This window comes from Triturus cristatus, chromosome 3_1, assembly GCF_964204655.1.
Source record: "Triturus cristatus chromosome 3_1, aTriCri1.1, whole genome shotgun sequence".
NCBI classification, from domain to species: Eukaryota; Metazoa; Chordata; class Amphibia; order Caudata; family Salamandridae; genus Triturus; species Triturus cristatus.
In genome coordinates this window covers 1,116,609,082-1,116,629,715 of record NC_140583.1, presented here as the reverse complement: position 1 = coordinate 1,116,629,715, position 20,634 = coordinate 1,116,609,082, and positions in this window count along the sequence as shown.

The following is a 20,634-nucleotide window of genomic DNA, read 5'->3' as shown; positions in this document are numbered from 1 at the left end:
CGCATTCTACAGGTGTATGGACACTGACTACATAGTGAGAGTGCTGGTAGTTGGTAGTAGGGTGAGTTTTTAAGTGCTTGTGTGTTGGCACAGCGATTAGATAAGGACATGCTTCTGTCAGAATAAATGCAGGAGTGTGGAGAGACTGACAGGCTGATTTGGGCACTACATGAATACTACCTGGCTTATTGCAAGGGTGAGCCAGTAGTCTGCAGGGGGTTAGGAGCCTGCACACATTGCGCACATTTCACTGTAGCACTATGTGTCTTAATGCCTGAGGTATTCTACAGGTGTATGGACAGTGACTAGATAGTGAGAGTGCTGGTAGTTGAAAGGAGGGTGAGTTTTTAAGTGCTTGTGTGTTGGCACAGCGATTACATAAGGACATGCTTCTGTCAGGATAATTGTAGGGGTGGACAGAGACTGATAGGCTGATTGGGGCACTGCCTGAATACTACCTGGCTTATTGCCAGGCTGAATCAGTAGTCTGCTGGGGGTTACAGGCCTGCATATGATGAAGCGGGTAGTACAAAATTTTGTATACCCCCCTATTCTGCATGTTTATACTAATTAGAATTATCTATTAATTTTAATAGTATTAATGTGTTTGCATGAAGTTTAATCAACATTACTAATATATGAAAATACATGTGGGATTTGCATATTGCATGGCTAAATAATTTGTAATTAACATATGTATGCATACTAACACTAGAAAAATAGAATATCGCATGATATATGTTGCTTTGTGACGTTTTCGTAATGTTGCACCAGATGACATCAATGGGTGAATATGAAGGCTTTAAATGTCGCTATACGCTAGATAATTACAAGCACATATGGGAATTAGTGAGGGTTTAACATTTTATTAATTATTTCTATGTATTAATTACTCTTTTGTGTTTGTTTCGCTTAAGTTGTCCGTTGGGCCTAAAATCAAAATGGCCGCCTGATTAACTAGACGAGATGGCCACCATTCCACGAGGCTTCAGACAAAGTGCACCTGCGCCAACATTACGTACCAGTGGCCTCAACATGACCCTAGACTCGATGTGCCCAAGCAAGGTCACGACAGGATGCCTGCCAAGTGTTTCGACAAAAGATTTTTATAAAAACCGGATGGAACATGTAGGATGACCTAACATCCTGAACTGTGTGAAACCTCACCGGACGATCCCGACCAACCAATGGGATGAGCCCAAATTCTCTAAATTGTATCTTTTAGACCTTATTTCCATTATAAAAGTGACGTTAGAATAGAGAGGAAGGATGTTGCTGATGCGGTTGTTGTCGATGGCTATGAGTGCTTTTTCTTTTGCTGACGGAGACGACGGTGACGCAGTGTTCCTGAATCTTTGACAGACTAAATTGCTGCCCATTTCTTTGATGAACTAAGGAAGTTCCTAAAATCTATGGGCACTGATAGATGTTTGCACGGCTTTGGTCCTTGTCCATTCATTGGACTGTAGCGTGCTGCATGAAGAACTTTTGAATTCTGACTGATTGACGACAAAATTTGATGACTTAGAGTACGACCGATAGCCAGAATAGGTAAATATGGTGTTCTGTGATTTGCGTACTGATTAATAAATTTACTAAATGGAACTAAAATTCTCGCATTATTTAGATTAAAAAAATATTGATTAACAAGCAACTGTGTTTTGGTCGTTTATTGAGGGAGGTAAAGATCAAGATATTAATGTTTTTTTAGCTGGCGTAGAATCACCTCATCCAATTAAACTAATTGGTCCGTCGATCACGTGAGAGGAGTATCTTGATGTTAAGATTGAGATCTGTAGGAGGTAAGGATATTAGTGTATACATTTGTAAATAAATTTCCTCTCTATAGGTTATAAGGTATTCCTCTCATGTCAGCGCTTGGAACATTCATCTGTCCTGTATGTGCAGACCAGTGAGAAGTGAAGTGTGTATGTTGGTGTTATTGGCCCCACCAATGATTGTAAGAGTGAATGTGCTAATGTGATATTTGGTCTGTGACGAAGGGAGGATATTTGGTACGGGGTTTTGCCCTGATTCCCGTTACCCCGGTTCCGCGCTGCATCACATACATTGTGCGCATTTCACTGTACACTGTGTGTCTTAATGCCTGAGGCATTCTACAGGTGTATGGACAGTGACTAGATAGTGAGAGTGCTGGTAGTTGACAGGAGGGAGAGTTTTTAAGTGCTTGTGTGTTGGCACAGCAATTAGATAAGGACATGCTTCTGTCAGGATAAATGCAGGAGTGGAGAGAGACTAACAGGCTGAATGGGGCACTACATGAATACTACCTAGCTTATTGCAAGGGTGAATCAGTACTCTGCAGGGGGTTAGGAGCCTGCATACACTGCGCACATTTCACTGTAGCACTATGTCTCCTAATGCCTGAGGCATTCTACAGGTATATGGACAGTGACTAGATAGTGAGAGTACTGGTAGTTGGCAGGAGGGTGAGTTTTTAAGTGCTTGTGTGTTGGCACAATGATTAGATAAGGACATGCTTCTGTCAGGATAATTTCAGGAGTTGAAAGAGACTGATAGGCTGATTGGGACACTGGATGAATACTACCTGGCTTATTGCAAGGGTGAATCAGTAGTCTGCTGGGAGTTACGGGCCTACATAGATTGTGCACATTTGACTGTAGCACCACTTGTCTTAATGCCTGAGTCATTCTACAAGTGCATGAATACTGAGGGAATAATTAGAGTGGTGGTAGTTGACAGCAGAGAGACTTTATAAGTGATTGTGTGTTGCCACAGAAATTAGATAAGAACATGCTTGTATCAGGATGATTGGAGGATTGGACAGAGAATGACAGGTTGATTGGGGCACTACATGAATACTATCTGGGTTATTGAAAGAGTGATTCAGTAGTCTGCTGAAGGTTACGAGCCTGCATAGATTGCGCACATTTGACTGTAGCACTGCTTATCTTAATGCCTGAGTCGCTGAACAAGTGCATGGATAGTGACTGAATACATACACTGCTGGTAGTTGACTGCAGGGAGAGTTTATAACTGCATGTGTGGTGGCACAGAGATTCGATAAGGATATGCTTCTGTCAGAATGATTGCAGTAGTGAACAGAGAGTGACAGTCTGATTGGGGCACCAAATGAATACTACCTGCTTCATAGCAAGGGTGAATCACTACTGTGCTGGGTGTTAGGGATCTGCATACATTGTGCTCATTTGACTGAAGGACTTTGTTTTTGAATAACTGAGTCATTGTGTAAATTTACAATTAGGATCTGTAAAAGAATAGAAAAAATACAGTTATAAAATATAATCTCATAATTTTTACAATACAATATAATTTTACCCTTGTATAAATTATTTAGTTTGCCTTTTTTGCTGTTGTCAGAATATATTGAATTTCACTATTAATAGTGATTTCAATGTTACTCATCACATAACAGCGGGCAAAAAAAACAACAATCAATAAGATTGTTTAAAAAAAACAAATCTGTGTCAAAAATATTTTAAACATAGTCAACTATCTCTGCACATTGCATATAAATAACATCCTCAATAATATAGTATACAATGCAGCTCTCGTATGTATAAAATGCTTCTTTCTAAGAGAATTTTTTCAATATAATATCAAAGAAGAGAAACAATTTCAATCAACAATTCTTTATAATTTCCATATACTCTAAATGATGTCATTTAAAATATTTGCAGACAGATTATCTCTGAAAAACCGCTTAATTTATATTAATATCTTTCCTGTAGCCCAAATGATATTCCTGAAATTGTCCAAAGTATTGGTAATAATACATATTAACATATTCCCAATCGGCCAAATTATGTTCTTAGAACTTTGGCTTTAAAAATATTAGGTATGAATTTGGTAATTCCTTAGGCAAACGATATTTAAAAACCAAATGAGCATCATTACAATATGTCCATCCTTTATTGCATTTTAAATTAGACTGTGTAATGTCCAGATGTTCTAGAAGGTCCATCGTGGAAAATAATTGCTACTGCTACAAAAGTTCTTCCTGATATTGATAGTTGACTTGCTACAACATTGTTTATGTAAGTTTCCAATTTTCTTCCATCAGCTGTACAACATTGTATCATTAAAATTATATATTCTCCAAATCTTTCTATAAATTATGTTGATAACATTTCTGATTTGCATTGGCTACACTCCATGTTTTGATTTGCTGCTTTAACTAATTTGTTGAAAGACACTGTTTTACAGTCTGCTATTGTCAAATATATGAATCTCTCAGTGTCTATGTTAGTGGTAGAAGTAAATCTACAATTTTCACATTCATGTTGCCATTTATAACGAAGTCCAAATAGATTTTCAATTTCTATTCCTTCATCTTCCAATACTGCAAGCATATACATTAGAAATTCCTGAGCATCTTGTTGGACATTCTGTGTAAATTGTGTAGAACCAATACATATATCCAGAAGATTCAGAATATCAGAAACACTTTGGATTTTACTTTTATCAGTTTTCAATTTTTCAAATATAGAGTGCAACAAAGAACAAAACCGTTTTTCTTGATGCTCCATAATTTGCTGTTGCAGATATTCTAAAGAAAATACAACATTTACCACTACATTTGCATAGCAGTTGCTACCTGAACTATTTTCTAATTGATATCCAACAATCTCTTCAATTGTCTCCTTGTGCTTTTTGCTTGGAATCTCAACATTATTTTGATTTTTTTTCTTCTCTTTAACTTTACTACAGATATTCTCATATCTCTGCTTTCGACCAACTACACGCTTTTCATATACAGGATATTCACCTAAATTGGGAGCATATAGTCTTTTTAACCGATTATACTGTCTTACACAATTTAAATCTGCACTAATCTTTCTCTCATCAAAATCAATCGAATACAATCCAGATAAAGTTCTGACTCAGGACAAAGCAACATATGCCATACCCTCTTTAAATACGGTACTCCCAATGTTTACCAAAGCACTGTCTACACTTTATGAATAGTCACCTCATATGCCAAAGAAAGAGGAAACAGTTTTTCATCTATTTTTCCATACATATAGACATAAACAACAAATGGCATTGCTTCCCAGTGTTTTTCAAATTGAAAAACGAATTTCCATTGGTCATAGAGAATAATGCTTTTCAACTGACATCTTCACCCCTTGTCCTTAATGTCAGTTTCCATAGCAACAGTTCATGCAACATTCAACTCAGCTGCCAGGTCACAACTTCACCATACAATGTTACAAATGACAACATCAGGTGTGGTTGGCTTTGCAATGCTTGCCCTTATCCTCTCTGCTGTACTTTTCGAACATTTGTTAATAACCAATAAGAAACATGCTTTCTAAACAAAGTAAAATGCACCCTATTTTTTGAATGTATAGTGTTGTTAAACAGCCAATCAAATTTCTACTTTCTTAAAAACAGCATCGTGTCCACCATTTTTGAAAGGTGTTATTCTTCCACCTGCCTGCCTCAGCTGCAGACATTTTCTGATTACCTACAGAAATCCCTTCAAGATGCTTTCTGTTTGGATTATTGGACACAGCTATATTTTTTGGTGCAAAAGGTATGCTGAAAGCAGCGGTATTGACAAAGACCTAGCTTTGCAAAATGCAGACATTAAATGGATTGGACAGAGAGGATTAAAGTGGCACCAATTGAAGCCATTGGTTAAATCCTTTTTGCATCTCCATCCACCTGACCTCATGATTGTGCATTGTAGTAGCAATGACCTAGGCACATTGACTGGGTTAGCTCTGGAAATGCTAATGAAGGACACCTTTGCAGAATTGATGTTGCTTTTTCCCCAAACTGCCTTTGTGTACTCTAACATGTGCCAAAGACAGAAATGGAACAGGTCCAATCAATTTTGTCCACAGATTGAGAAAGCTAGAAAACATGTCAATGAAGCTGTTTCTGCTTATCTCAGAGACCATAGTGTGGGATCCATATAAAACAACAATATGTGTTTTAATATGGATGGCATCTACAGGACTGATGGTGTACATTTCACAGATAAGGGAAACAGAGTCATTCTCAACAACTTAAGACTCTGCATTGGCACTTACAGGTAGCTACAAAAATCTCCCAATAAACACAAGGGCTCTTTTTAGAGCCACCCAATATCCTAACATATAACCTAAGTTTTTATTAAAAATTGTTTTAATATTTTTGCTTGGAGTCGCGCACTCAGCTCGAATTGGAGTCGCTTACCCCTCGCGTGTACACTAGGGGGCAGCGCTGAGTGCCGCACTAGGTACGCAACTCCTTATTTCTTCGTAAAAAAACCAACGGCTCCTACCATTAATTTCTATTTGCCCCGGGGACCCCATCCCCCAGGGCCTATCTGATACGTTGGGGACCGTGGGGTAGCCCCAATGCCCCAGTGGTCCCGCCGGCTCCCCGCGACCTTTGGGTCCGGCATAGCTTTTCACACTAGGAGTCACGTACCCCTTGCGTGCACACTAGGGGCCGCGCTGAGCGCCACGCTAGGTACACGACTCCTTATTTTTCCATAAAAAAAAATGACTCCTACCATTAATTACTATTCGCCCCGGGGACCCCATCCCCCGGGGCCTATCTGATACATTGGGGACCGTAGGGGGAGCCCCAATGCCCCCACGGTCCCTTCCGGCTCCCTGCGTCCTACGGGAGCCGGCATTGCTGTTCCACATAGGGCTCCCCATGAGGAAAAGCAATCTGCTTTGTTTGATTGAAGCGAGAGCAGGTTTCCCTGCTCTCGCTTCAATGAAGCAAAGCAGTTTGCAATGACAGGGTGGGAGCCGCGAGGTTCCCGCCCTGTCATTGCAAACAGCAGTGTCCTGGGAGTGGGCACCCTGGGACACTACAGGAGCCGGCCCTGGGGTGTGGTGGTCCCCAGGGCCATGAAAGCCTCCAGGAGGGGGACCACGCGGCTCCCTTCCCAACAATTGCAATGCCCCGGGGTGGTGGTGGTCCCCAGGGCCGGGGGTCCATTACGGACCCCCGCATTTAAATCTTAGTGCCCCGGGTAGGTGGCGGTCCCTGGGGCATGTGGGGGGCTCGAACCCCCCACACAGGTCTATTATTTTTTTTTAAAAAAGCCCTGGGGGTGGTGTTCCCCGGGGCTGCGGGGAGGGCTGTTTCCCCCCGCAAATATTTATAGAAAGCCGCAGGGCTTTCTATAAATCCCCGGGTGGTCCCCGAGGCTACTGGGCTCCCCCTGGGCCCCTGCAATTTTTTTTTTGCAGTGCCCCCAGGACTTGGCCCGCCCGCGGGCTAATTAATAATGAAGCGCGGGAGCCTGCGCTTCATTTTGAAATTTTTTTTTTTAAAAGAAATCGCCCCCTTTTCCTGTTTTGCGCATTTGTTTTTCTGTTTTCTTGTGCCTCGGTTCTACCGAGGCACAAGATGGCTGCCAACACTTCCTGGTTTGGTGTGTTAACTGCCAATTAGCATGAAGCTCGTGATCGGGAGGGTGCGCGGATCCTCCGCGGCCATTGATATCACTATCTTTATTTCTTAATTTCTCAAAAACTTCTGAACGGATTTACACCATTTTTAAAAAGGTCGCTTTATGAGCCAAGCAGTACCTTTTTGCCAAATTTGGTGTAATTCCGTTCAGCAGTTTTTGCTATAACCGTGTCTAAACTTTCCTATGGGAAATTGATTTTTTGACCTCTATTTTTTTATTTTCTCAGGAACTACTGAACAGATTTACACCATTTAAAAAAAAGGTATCTTTCTGAGCCAAGGGCTAACTGTTTGCAAAATTTGGTGTAATTCCGTTCAACAGTTCGGGCTGTAGCCTGTTCCAAAATTTACAACGGGAAATAACATGGAGAAAACACGTTTTGGGACCCCCTTTTTTCTCGGCCCCGCTTGACAAATCACCCCCTAACTTTCAGGATAGGAGCTGACTGGAGCATCCCACCAGTTTTGAAAATTTCATGAAGATTCGTCATCCGGCACCAAAGTTATTGGGAAAAGAACGTTACGAATTTCCTATGGATAATAGGTCCTAACTATAGCTACCTACTGGCAACCACCAGTAGGTAATTTATATCTATATCTATATCTATATCTATATCTATATCTATATCTATATATATATATATATATATATATATATATATATATATATATATATATATATATATATATATATATATATATATATATATATATCTATATATATATATTTTCACAGAAGAAATAAAGGTTACAGAAAAGTTATTGTTAGGCTGACATTTCACTCATACAAAACCAGAGAAATTCAACTCACACCCCCACAATGCACATATTACATCACTCATGACATGGTCAGTGACATCAATGATGACATCATCCACAGCACCTCTGACGTCCCCACTCACACCACTTTAGAATCTTTTATACACCCACTGCCGCTCCCACACAACCATTCACAAACCCATTCATAGAGCCATACCAGTACTTACACACACACTCACTGATTCATTGATCTATACACACATCCACTCACTCACCCATACAGTCACTCATAGACCTACTCACTCACTCACTAATACAGCCATTGACATATCCACTCATACAGACATACAGAAGCTGACACTGAGTGAGTCACCCATAGAACTACTCACACACCTAGACACTGACCCATACAGTCAATCATACAGCCACTTACTCGCCCAAACAGTTACACATCCACCCACTTACTTACTCTTACGAATAGTAACACATACTCACTCAGATATAGTCACTTACAGAAGCATGAACTCATCTATATATATTCACATTCACTCGCCGTACAATCTACAGAGTCCCGCTTCTCATGGGAATTTTTTTTTCTTTCTTCTAGACTGATTCTGGTACTAACGATCAGAAAGGGAAAACATGGGAAAAGCAAATGCTATTTTTAGTAATATAAACCTGTTTGTGATCTGCTATGGTTAATACCAATGAGTGAGACATTGCTAGTAATGGCAAATAGTCTCCAGTGCACATGTAGTCCAACGTTTATGGCCAGCTTTGCAAAACCTATGGAAATAATGTCCTCGACTATATGCTCTTAAAAAAATATATACATTAGTGGACCCCCCTCTTTCCCTCTCCACTGGGTTTAATTTAGGGGGGAAGGCCAGTAGGTATCACCACTGGAAGCAGCTACTGTCCACTGAACCTTTAATGCTGATGCCATCTACATACAGCCTGTTTAAAGATGGCGAGAGGCAAAGGAGCAATGGGCAGGGTGTAACAGCTGTATTGAGGATCAGAGAGCTGGTGCCAGTAGGATTGTAGCTTACGTGAGATGAGGGTGCAAAACTTTAAGCTGAGGTCTATGCAGAAACCCAGGGATTGTTTGTGCTCTTAGCGAGGCATGGAGCAAAGCCATCAAGATTCCTTGCTAAGAACAATCATGTTCTTGTTGCTTGGAGTCTCTCACAATGAGAAATAACAGTTGTCTTTGTTTGGTTGTGTTTGAGGAACAAATGTTACTCTAAATACATGCATCCTGTCAAGGTAGTCTTTCAGATGGCTATGGCAATATCCAGAGGAGGCTTTCAGGTAGAGATGGGAGTGATCTGTACAGTACAGGACTGTGGTTGTTAGCCAGAAAAAACTCCTAGCGGTTCTTCATATAGGCAAGAAAGAAGTGGTAGTCAAATTTTTCCAGATGTACTACTGAATAAGTAATGTGATTTTTTAAAGGATAACTAATTCCATAATGCGGAATCATGTGCAGGGTACAATTACGCATTGTCAACAGGCAGCCCTACGTGCATGTGCGCTGTCCTCTTTTCCCCACTTTAAGATGCCAGTCCCCCACACTGCAATAAAGTGTGGCCAGGCTCGTTCCCCTTTACATCCCGGAAGGGAATTTACTCCAGCCCCATGCTGAGCAAATTTCGTTCCATTCCCCAGGTGGAAAAGGGTCTGAATCGCATTTGCGAATGTCCACACAAAAAAAGGGTTGCATGCATGCGCACACTCCCGAGATATACTGCATAATTGTACCCAGCAATTATGTATAATTACTCAGTAGGCTTTTAAGCCTGCTAGGTATCCTTCTGTAGACACCTGACAGGCCTAATACAGCGATTTATGTTTCTAAACATATGTTTACAGAGAAAATTGGCTTTGGAAAAAGGACCCACTTTGGTGAAGTTGGTGTTATAATATGTTAGAAAACTTTGGAAAGTTTTAAAATAAACCCATTCATTAATATTTCGAAGGCTCTTTTCAGCATCTCTCTTGATTTTGAATAAAAAGTTGTCTTCATACATGACTGTCAGCTACTATACATAATGTTTTGTTTATCTTTGTGAATCGTACCGAATGTCTGAAGGCACTTCGCTGGTTACTTTTTCTAAGATACGTCTTTTGTGTTAGAGGCCCTGAGAAGAGATGGCCTATTGTTCTGCTCAACTGTAAAATTCTGACTTATACAAATCATGGGAAATAGAATGAATGTAATTATCTCGGATTTTCCAAAAATATTTTTTTTTATTAACTTTTAACTTGAGCCCCTCAAATTGCATGTTTTTTTTATTTGAGTATACTAGATTGGACAAACCTGTTAAAAGAGGGGGCTGTAATTCCAGTCTACATATTTTATATTTTCCCGATTTTTTAGTTGAAATGAAGATATATTGTCCTTAATAATTGACAAGTGCAGATTCTGTAAAATAACCCTTTGTGTGGACTATCACAAAACACACTAAGCTCATAAGTCTCTAAAGTAAGTTATTGATTTGGCAGACAGACAGTAAACACTGAGGCCCCCAAATTTAGGGGTATATTCACAAGAACGAGTGATAAATGCCACAAGAGTAGCTTACCGCAACTCTCAACATCGCAGCCTATCGCGGGAAAATTACGCCGTGCCAACCAAGTATTCACAACGCGGCGGTAGCATGCGACAGTCACCAGATAACGCGTCAAATGTCAGCGTTAAAATCAACGCCACACCGCACAAATGTGAAACACGAATGCAAGAAATCATGCGATGAGGCCAATCGCGGTACAAAAATTAGCAAAAACCAGCCACAGGCCTGCAAATCTCACGCATCTGGCGGGAAAATGCACTATAAAAGAAAGAGAAAAAAAAACTATTCAAACTGCGTAGCACCATGGATGCATCCGGACCGAGTGCAGAGGACAAGCCGAACTCCACAGCCCCACGGAGGACCAGCATGGTACCCTGTGTTCAGGGAAGGCCAAGGAGAAGAGGAAGAGGAAGACGGGGTTCAGTCTGCAGGAAGACCGGATCATCGTCACGGAGGTGATAGAACACCATCAACAACTGTTCGGCACCTCCACTGTGGCACTGGCAATCCAAACGGAAATATGGCAGGCCATCGTCACCAATGTCAATGCAGTCAGTGTCAAGGTGGTTAATGGAGGAGGTCAAGATGCGCTGGCATGATGTGATAAGGCAGACCAAACAGAAACTCGCCACCAACAGGAGGGCAGCAACGGCGACTGGAGGTGGGAGTCCTGCGACACAGGAGGAGCTGGATGAGCTGGACGAAATGGTGGCCACAGTAAGCAGTGTGGAGACAGTGGCAGGATTTGGGGGCCTGGACACCGCTCGATACGACCTGACCCAACAGCAACAGGGTGAGTAACGACCAGGAACGGGGGGGACGGGGGAGATGGGCACACTGGCACACATGCACAATTATGTATAGCACACTGCACACCCACAATGATCGTGGAACAAGTCCCTGATAGCCTTGGCACACTGCAGCACACATAGAAACACCAAGTAGGCCCCATTCTCAATGTGCACAAAGGGCTCCCCCTCTCTATCACCAATATCACAACCTACCCATGCACATGTGCAGAATCCAGCAAAGAAGTGGATAAGTGGGCCAAACTGACTATGCAAGTGACACTGCATGCCCAAAAAACATGCCATGGCCCACGAATCGACATGGAGGTGGCCCAGTGTGGATCACATCCGTAAAGGAGCACTTCACACTCTGACATATCCACGTGCACCCACAACCCATGCCGTACAATACACGCAGCAGACGAACAATGCACCAGGCCACAAAATCTGTCAGAGAGCACATATGACCCAAGCCAAAAACAATTCAGCCCCCGAAAAGCACACAATTCAAAGGCACCCAGCCTCAAAGGGAGAAGGGTACATGAAATCAGAGCTGCAGGGGCAACTCCCCCACAATGCAGCACACACACATAGCAATCACAGAACATCAGCAGTGACGGCAATCTTGTGCTAAGTGCAACACCAACACCAAAGGACAGAGCTCACAACAGGTTCCGCTCGTGCGTATTAACTGTCCACTCACATCTGGCATTGCCTGAAACTGTGTGGTGATAATGTACAGGTACTACCACACATCCGTCATGCAGTCGAAGAACGCCCTGACTACCATCAAATAGCCAGCTCCACCAAAACAATCACAATGTACATTGGCATACAGTCTGAATGTAAACATCTGCAAATCTTCAACATATATGTGAAACTCTGTTAACCTGCATCTCCCATTTACATTGCAGAGGGACAAATAACACCTCCTGCAGATCACACCATACTTCTCATCATTGATGATGAAGAGGACAGCCTGCACATATGTCAAGACACCTACCAACGGATAATGGACAGCCTCTGCACCCCATCCCCAGGAGCAGGGCAGGCCAGCTGCCTCGAGGTGACCCCACCACCTGCACAGACCACACAGAAGGAAACACACACCACCACAGCGGTCTCCCAGGACCCCCGACCAATAAATGGAATTCCAACAGCGTGTGTGGGGTTGCCAGGTGGAGTTGTCTGAGCAGCTGCTGGTGGGTTTCGAGCTTGTGGCAGCCACACTAGATGCCATACTTGGGTGTCTGAGTCCCATCAGGGACCACGTACAGTTCCTATCGGACACCCCCTGTACGCACCATGCTCCACCACAGACCTTGGCTGACCCCGCTGGGGTCATTAATCAGATACAAGAACTGTCTGGTCAGACAGGCACCAGCGATGACAGCACAGAGTTGGCACAGATGCGGAGGTCAATGGAGACCATGGAGCAGATGCAGGCTGGAAGTATGGCTGCCACGGCTGGACACCAGTGAGTAGTAGCTGGGAACTTCAATGCCCTGCAGTTCATCATCTTGCCATTGCTGCCACTGAGCCTGTCCTAGATAACTGCAGCGGGAACATCGACACACACAGCTCCGACCCCTGCTGTGTCAGTGGCACACAGTGATGCAGCCCCATCACCCTCGCAGTCTGATGTGGCACACAGTGATGCAGCCATTACCCCGCCACACACACCAGACACAGAACCCGTTTCAGGGGAGTAAGATGGGGTGGTAATTACTGTGTAAATTAAAACCAGCCACAGGCAGCATGGCGACTGGAGGACGGAGTCATGCGACACAGGAGGAGCTGGATGAGCTGGAGGAAATGGTGGCCACAGTCAGCAGTGTGGAGACGGTGGCAGGCACATGCAAATCTTCAACATATATGTGAAACTCTGTTAACCTGCATCTCCAATTTACATTGTAGAGGGACAAACAACACCCCCTGCAGAGCACACCACACTTCTCATCATTGATGATGAAGAGGACAACCTGCACATATGTCAAGACACCCTCCAACGGATAATGGACAGCCTCTGCACCCCATCCCGAGGAGCAGGGCAGGCCAGCTGCCTCGAGGTGACCCCACCACCTGTACATACCACACAGCAGGAAACACACACCACCACAGCTGTCTCCCAGGACCCCCACCGACCAATACCTGGAAATTCCAACAGCGTGTGTGGGGTTGCCAGGTGGAGTTGGCTGAAAAGCTGAGGGTGGGTTTCGAGCTTGTGGCAGCCAAACTAGATGCCATACGTGGGTGTCTGAGTCCCATCAGGGACCACGTACAGTCCCTATCGGACACCCCCTGTATGCACCATGCTCCACCACAGAACTGGATTCAAGCAAGCCTGGCTGAAGACGGCTGAAATGCCAGAAACCGGTCCTAGGAAGCTTGTTTCCGGTCCAGGGAAGGCATGGCTTGGCAGTTCGGGCTGGACTGTTCCCATGAGGCACAGGGTCAGACTGATTTGCATATGGCCATGTCTGAACTGGGGTGGCAGAGTGGGCTAAAGAACGGTGATGGATCAAACCCAGATCTGTTGACTGGGTGTGAGTGTTTGATTGGTTCTGATGCTCCGTCCATCACCACCCCCTTTTGTACTGCTTTGTTCGCCATAAGTTGGCAGGGTATGCTCAGACGTGAGTCCCTTGCTCACTTTGCCACTGGATTCAAGCAAGCCTGGCTGAAGACGGCTGAAATGCCAGAAACCGGTCCTAGGAAGCTTGTTTCCGGTCCAGGGAAGGCATGGCTTGGCAGTTCGGGCTGGACTGTTCCCATGAGGCACAGGGTCAGACTGATTTGCATATGGCCATGTCTGAACTGGGGTGGCAGAGTGGGCTAAAGAACGGTGATGGATCAAACCCAGATCTGTTGACTGGGTGTGAGTGTTTGATTGGTTCTGATGCTCCGTCCATCACCACCCCCTTTTGTACTGCTTTGTTCGCCATAAGTTGGCAGGGTATGCTCAGACGTGAGTCCCTTGCTCACTTTGCCACTGGATTCAAGCAAGCCTGGCTGAAGACGGCTGAAATGCCAGAAACCGGTCCTAGGAAGCTTGTTTCCGGTCCAGGGAAGGCATGGCTTGGCAGTTCGGGCTGGACTGTTCCCATGAGGCACAGGGTCAGACTGATTTGCATATGGCCATGTCTGAACTGGGGTGGCAGAGTGGGCTAAAGAACGGTGATGGATCAAACCCAGATCTGTTGACTGGGTGTGAGTGTTTGATTGGTTCTGATGCTCCGTCCATCACCACCCCCTTTTGTACTGCTTTGTTCGCCATAAGTTGGCAGGGTATGCTCAGACGTGAGTCCCTTGCTCACTTTGCCACTGGATTCAAGCAAGCCTGGCTGAAGACGGCTGAAATGCCAGAAACCGGTCCTAGGAAGCTTGTTTCCGGTCCAGGGAAGGCATGGCTTGGCAGTTCGGGCTGGACTGTTCCCATGAGGCACAGGGTCAGACTGATTTGCATATGGCCATGTCTGAACTGGGGTGGCAGAGTGGGCTAAAGAACGGTGATGGATCAAACCCAGATCTGTTGACTGGGTGTGAGTGTTTGATTGGTTCTGATGCTCCGTCCATCACCACCCCCTTTTGTACTGCTTTGTTCGCCATAAGTTGGCAGGGTATGCTCAGACGTGAGTCCCTTGCTCACTTTGCCACTGGATTCAAGCAAGCCTGGCTGAAGACGGCTGAAATGCCAGAAACCGGTCCTAGGAAGCTTGTTTCCGGTCCAGGGAAGGCATGGCTTGGCAGTTCGGGCTGGACTGTTCCCATGAGGCACAGGGTCAGACTGATTTGCATATGGCCATGTCTGAACTGGGGTGGCAGAGTGGGCTAAAGAACGGTGATGGATCAAACCCAGATCTGTTGACTGGGTGTGAGTGTTTGATTGGTTCTGATGCTCCGTCCATCACCACCCCCTTTTGTACTGCTTTGTTCGCCATAAGTTGGCAGGGTATGCTCAGACGTGAGTCCCTTGCTCACTTTGCCACTGGATTCAAGCAAGCCTGGCTGAAGACGGCTGAAATGCCAGAAACCGGTCCTAGGAAGCTTGTTTCCGGTCCAGGGAAGGCATGGCTTGGCAGTTCGGGCTGGACTGTTCTCATGAGGCACAGGGTCAGACTGATTTGCATATGGCCATGTCTGAACTGGGGTGGCAGAGTGGGCTAAAGAACGGTGATGGATCAAACCCAGATCTGTTGACTGGGTGTGAGTGTTTGATTGGTTCTGATGCTCCGTCCATCACCACCACCTTTTGTACTGCTTTGTTCGCCATAAGTTGGCAGGGATGCTCAGACGTGAGTCCCTTGCTCACTTTGCCACTGGATTCAAGCAAGCCTGGCTGAAGACGGCTGAAATGCCAGAAACCGGTCCTAGGAAGCTTGTTTCCGGTCCAGGGAAGGCATGGCTTGGCAGTTCGGGCTGGACTGTTCCCATGAGGCACAGGGTCAGACTGATTTGCATATGGCCATGTCTGAACTGGGGTGGCAGAGTGGGCTAAAGAACGGTGATGGATCAAACCCAGATCTGTTGACTGGGTGTGAGTGTTTGATTGGTTCTGATGCTCCGTCCATCACCACCCCCTTTTGTACTGCTTTGTTCGCCATAAGTTGGCAGGGTATGCTCAGACGTGAGTCCCTTGCTCACTTTGCCACTGGATTCAAGCAAGCCTGGCTGAAGACGGCTGAAATGCCAGAAACCGGTCCTAGGAAGCTTGTTTCCGGTCCAGGGAAGGCATGGCTTGGCAGTTCGGGCTGGACTGTTCCCATGAGGCACAGGGTCAGACTGATTTGCATATGGCCATGTCTGAACTGGGGTGGCAGAGTGGGCTAAAGAACGGTGATGGATCAAACCCAGATCTGTTGACTGGGTGTGAGTGTTTGATTGGTTCTGATGCTCCGTCCATCACCACCCCCTTTTGTACTGCTTTGTTCGCCATAAGTTGGCAGGGTATGCTCAGACGTGAGTCCCTTGCTCACTTTGCCACTGGATTCAAGCAAGCCTGGCTGAAGACGGCTGAAATGCCAGAAACCGGTCCTAGGAAGCTTGTTTCCGGTCCAGGGAAGGCATGGCTTGGCAGTTCGGGCTGGACTGTTCCCATGAGGCACAGGGTCAGACTGATTTGCATATGGCCATGTCTGAACTGGGGTGGCAGAGTGGGCTAAAGAACGGTGATGGATCAAACCCAGATCTGTTGACTGGGTGTGAGTGTTTGATTGGTTCTGATGCTCCGTCCATCACCACCCCCTTTTGTACTGCTTTGTTCGCCATAAGTTGGCAGGGTATGCTCAGACGTGAGTCCCTTGCTCACTTTGCCACTGGATTCAAGCAAGCCTGGCTGAAGACGGCTGAAATGCCAGAAACCGGTCCTAGGAAGCTTGTTTCCGGTCCAGGGAAGGCATGGCTTGGCAGTTCGGGCTGGACTGTTCCCATGAGGCACAGGGTCAGACTGATTTGCATATGGCCATGTCTGAACTGGGGTGGCAGAGTGGGCTAAAGAACGGTGATGGATCAAACCCAGATCTGTTGACTGGGTGTGAGTGTTTGATTGGTTCTGATGCTCCGTCCATCACCACCCCCTTTTGTACTGCTTTGTTCGCCATAAGTTGGCAGGGATGCTCAGACGTGAGTCCCTTGCTCACTTTGCCACTGGATTCAAGCAAGCCTGGCTGAAGACGGCTGAAATGCCAGAAACCGGTCCTAGGAAGCTTGTTTCCGGTCCAGGGAAGGCATGGCTTGGCAGTTCGGGCTGGACTGTTCCCATGAGGCACAGGGTCAGACTGATTTGCATATGGCCATGTCTGAACTGGGGTGGCAGAGTGGGCTAAAGAACGGTGATGGATCAAACCCAGATCTGTTGACTGGGTGTGAGTGTTTGATTGGTTCTGATGCTCCGTCCATCACCACCCCCTTTTGTACTGCTTTGTTCGCCATAAGTTGGCAGGGTATGCTCAGACGTGAGTCCCTTGCTCACTTTGCCACTGGATTCAAGCAAGCCTGGCTGAAGACGGCTGAAATGCCAGAAACCGGTCCTAGGAAGCTTGTTTCCGGTCCAGGGAAGGCATGGCTTGGCAGTTCGGGCTGGACTGTTCCCATGAGGCACAGGGTCAGACTGATTTGCATATGGCCATGTCTGAACTGGGGTGGCAGAGTGGGCTAAAGAACGGTGATGGATCAAACCCAGATCTGTTGACTGGGTGTGAGTGTTTGATTGGTTCTGATGCTCCGTCCATCACCACCCCCTTTTGTACTGCTTTGTTCGCCATAAGTTGGCAGGGTATGCTCAGACCTGAGTCCCTTGCTCACTTTGCCACTGGATTCAAGCAAGCCTGGCTGAAGACGGCTGAAATGCCAGAAACCGGTCCTAGGAAGCTTGTTTCCGGTCCAGGGAAGGCATGGCTTGGCAGTTCGGGCTGGACTGTTCCCATGAGGCACAGGGTCAGACTGATTTGCATATGGCCATGTCTGAACTGGGGTGGCAGAGTGGGCTAAAGAACGGTGATGGATCAAACCCAGATCTGTTGACTGGGTGTGAGTGTTTGATTGGTTCTGATGCTCCGTCCATCACCACCCCCTTTTGTACTGCTTTGTTCGCCATAAGTTGGCAGGGTATGCTCAGACGTGAGTCCCTTGCTCACTTTGCCACTGGATTCAAGCAAGCCTGGCTGGATACGGCTGAAATGCCAGAAACCGGTCCTAGGAAGCTTGTTTCCGGTCCAGGGAAGGCATGGCTTGGCAGTTCGGGCTGGACTGTTCCCATGAGGCACAGGGTCAGACTGATTTGCATATGGCCATGTCTGAACTGGGGTGGCAGAGTGGGCTAACGAACGGTGATGGATCAAACCCAGATCTGTTGACTGGGTGTGAGTGTTTGATTGGTTCTGATGCTCCGTCCATCACCACCCCCTTTTGTACTGCTTTGTTCGCCATAAGTTGGCAGGGTATGCTCAGACGTGAGTCCCTTGCTCACTTTGCCACTGGATTCAAGCAAGCCTGGCTGAAGACGGCTGAAATGCCAGAAACCGGTCCTAGGAAGCTTGTTTCCGGTCCAGGGAAGGCATGGCTTGGCAGTTCGGACTGGACTGTTCCCATGAGGCACAGGGTCAGACTGATTTGCATATGGCCATGTCTGAACTGGGGTGGCAGAGTGGGCTAAAGAACGGTGATGGATCAAACCCAGATCTGTTGACTGGGTGTGAGTGTTTGATTGGTTCTGATGCTCCGTCCATCACCACCCCCTTTTGTACTGCTTTGTTCGCCATAAGTTGGCAGGGTATGCTCAGACGTGAGTCCCTTGCTCACTTTGCCACTGGATTCAAGCAAGCCTGGCTGAAGACGGCTGAAATGCCAGAAACCGGTCCTAGGAAGCTTGTTTCCGGTCCAGGGAAGGCATGGCTTGGCAGTTCGGGCTGGACTGTTCCCATGAGGCACAGGGTCAGACTGATTTGCATATGGCCATGTCTGAACTGGGGTGGCAGAGTGGGCTAAATAACGGTGATGGATCAAACCCAGATCTGTTGACTGGGTGTGAGTGTTTGATTGGTTCTGATGCTCCGTCCATCACCACCCCCTTTTGTACTGCTTTGTTCGCCATAAGTTGGCAGGGTATGCTCAGACGTGAGTCCCTTGCTCACTTTGCCACTGGATTCAAGCAAGCCTGGCTGAAGACGGCTGAAATGCCAGAAACCGGTCCTAGGAATCTTGTTTCCAGTCCAGGGAAGGCATGGCTTGGCAGTTCGGGCTGGACTGTTCCCATGAGGCACAGGGTCAGACTGATTTGCATATGGCCATGTCTGAACTGGGGTGGCAGAGTGGGCTAAAGAACGGTGATGGATCAAACCCAGATCTGTTGACTGGGTGTGAGTGTTTGATTGGTTCTGATGCTCCGTCCATCACCACCCCCTTTTGTACCGCCACAGAACTTGGCTGACCTCGCTGGGGCCATTAATCGGATAAAAGAACTGTCAGGTCAGACAGGCACCAGCGATGACAGCACAGAGTTGGCACAGATGCGGAGGTCAATGGAGACCATGGAGCAGATGCAGGCTGGAAGTATGGCTGCCATGGCTGGACACCAGCGAGTAGTAGCTGGGAACTTTAATGCCCTGCAGTTCATCATCTTGCCATTGCCTCCACTGAGCCTGCCCCAGATGACTGGAGCGGGAACATCGACACACATAGCTCCAACCCCTGCTATGTCAATTGCACACAGTGATGCAGCCCCATCACCCTCGCAGTCTGATGTGTCGGTGGCACACAGGGATGCAGCCTTTTCTGGCCATGCATTTATGTTGATTTTCCTGCTTGTGCGACATCAGGCAAAATATTTTGTTTTTGGATCAGTAGTGTTGGTGTGCAGTTTCTTTGTCTGGGGTTGGGGGGGTGCCGGGGGGGTTGCGGGCCTGGTTGTGGTGTCGGTGGGTGTTGTCGCCCTCTTGGGTGGCCGTGCTGTATGGGCAGTTGCTCAGGGGCATCTATTGTTCTTCATGTGTGGCTATGGGCTGTGCTCACTTGTCTGGTGCAGTTTGTGGTCCGACTTTGCACCAGGTCAGAGCAGGTGTTAATTTCCTGGTGCTAACGTGCCTTATCGCATGTTTTGTGTTCTTATTTCGGATCTGGCTGGTCATTGAGAATGTTGCGGAGTGATGTTGTCGCTGCTTTTTGCTTGGGAATGCCTACTCTGCATCTCATTAGCGATAGTTGCCGGGGTCATCCGTGGCGATGTTTGTTGTGGATGCTAACACCGGAAAAGTGGTGCTGTAGGCTGTTTGCACCAGCTTGTTAATGGGTTGGTAAATTTATCACGACTTTGGCTGCACTAAAGTGCCGTTAAATCGGACATATCTCCTTGCGAATATGGCCCTTAGTATGTTGCCGGATTTGCTGTAATTCGACAATTCCTGTAATAGTATTTTCACAAATAACAATTGTAAAATTAAAATAAATTGGGAAGAGATAAATGTACAAAAGCCTTCTGGGGTTTTCTGATTTGCAAAATCAAAGGAGTTACGATTGATCAAAGATGTTTTACAACGTATAAAAAGTCCTTTTATGATCCAGAAAAGTCTTTTTGACTTGTAAAATGA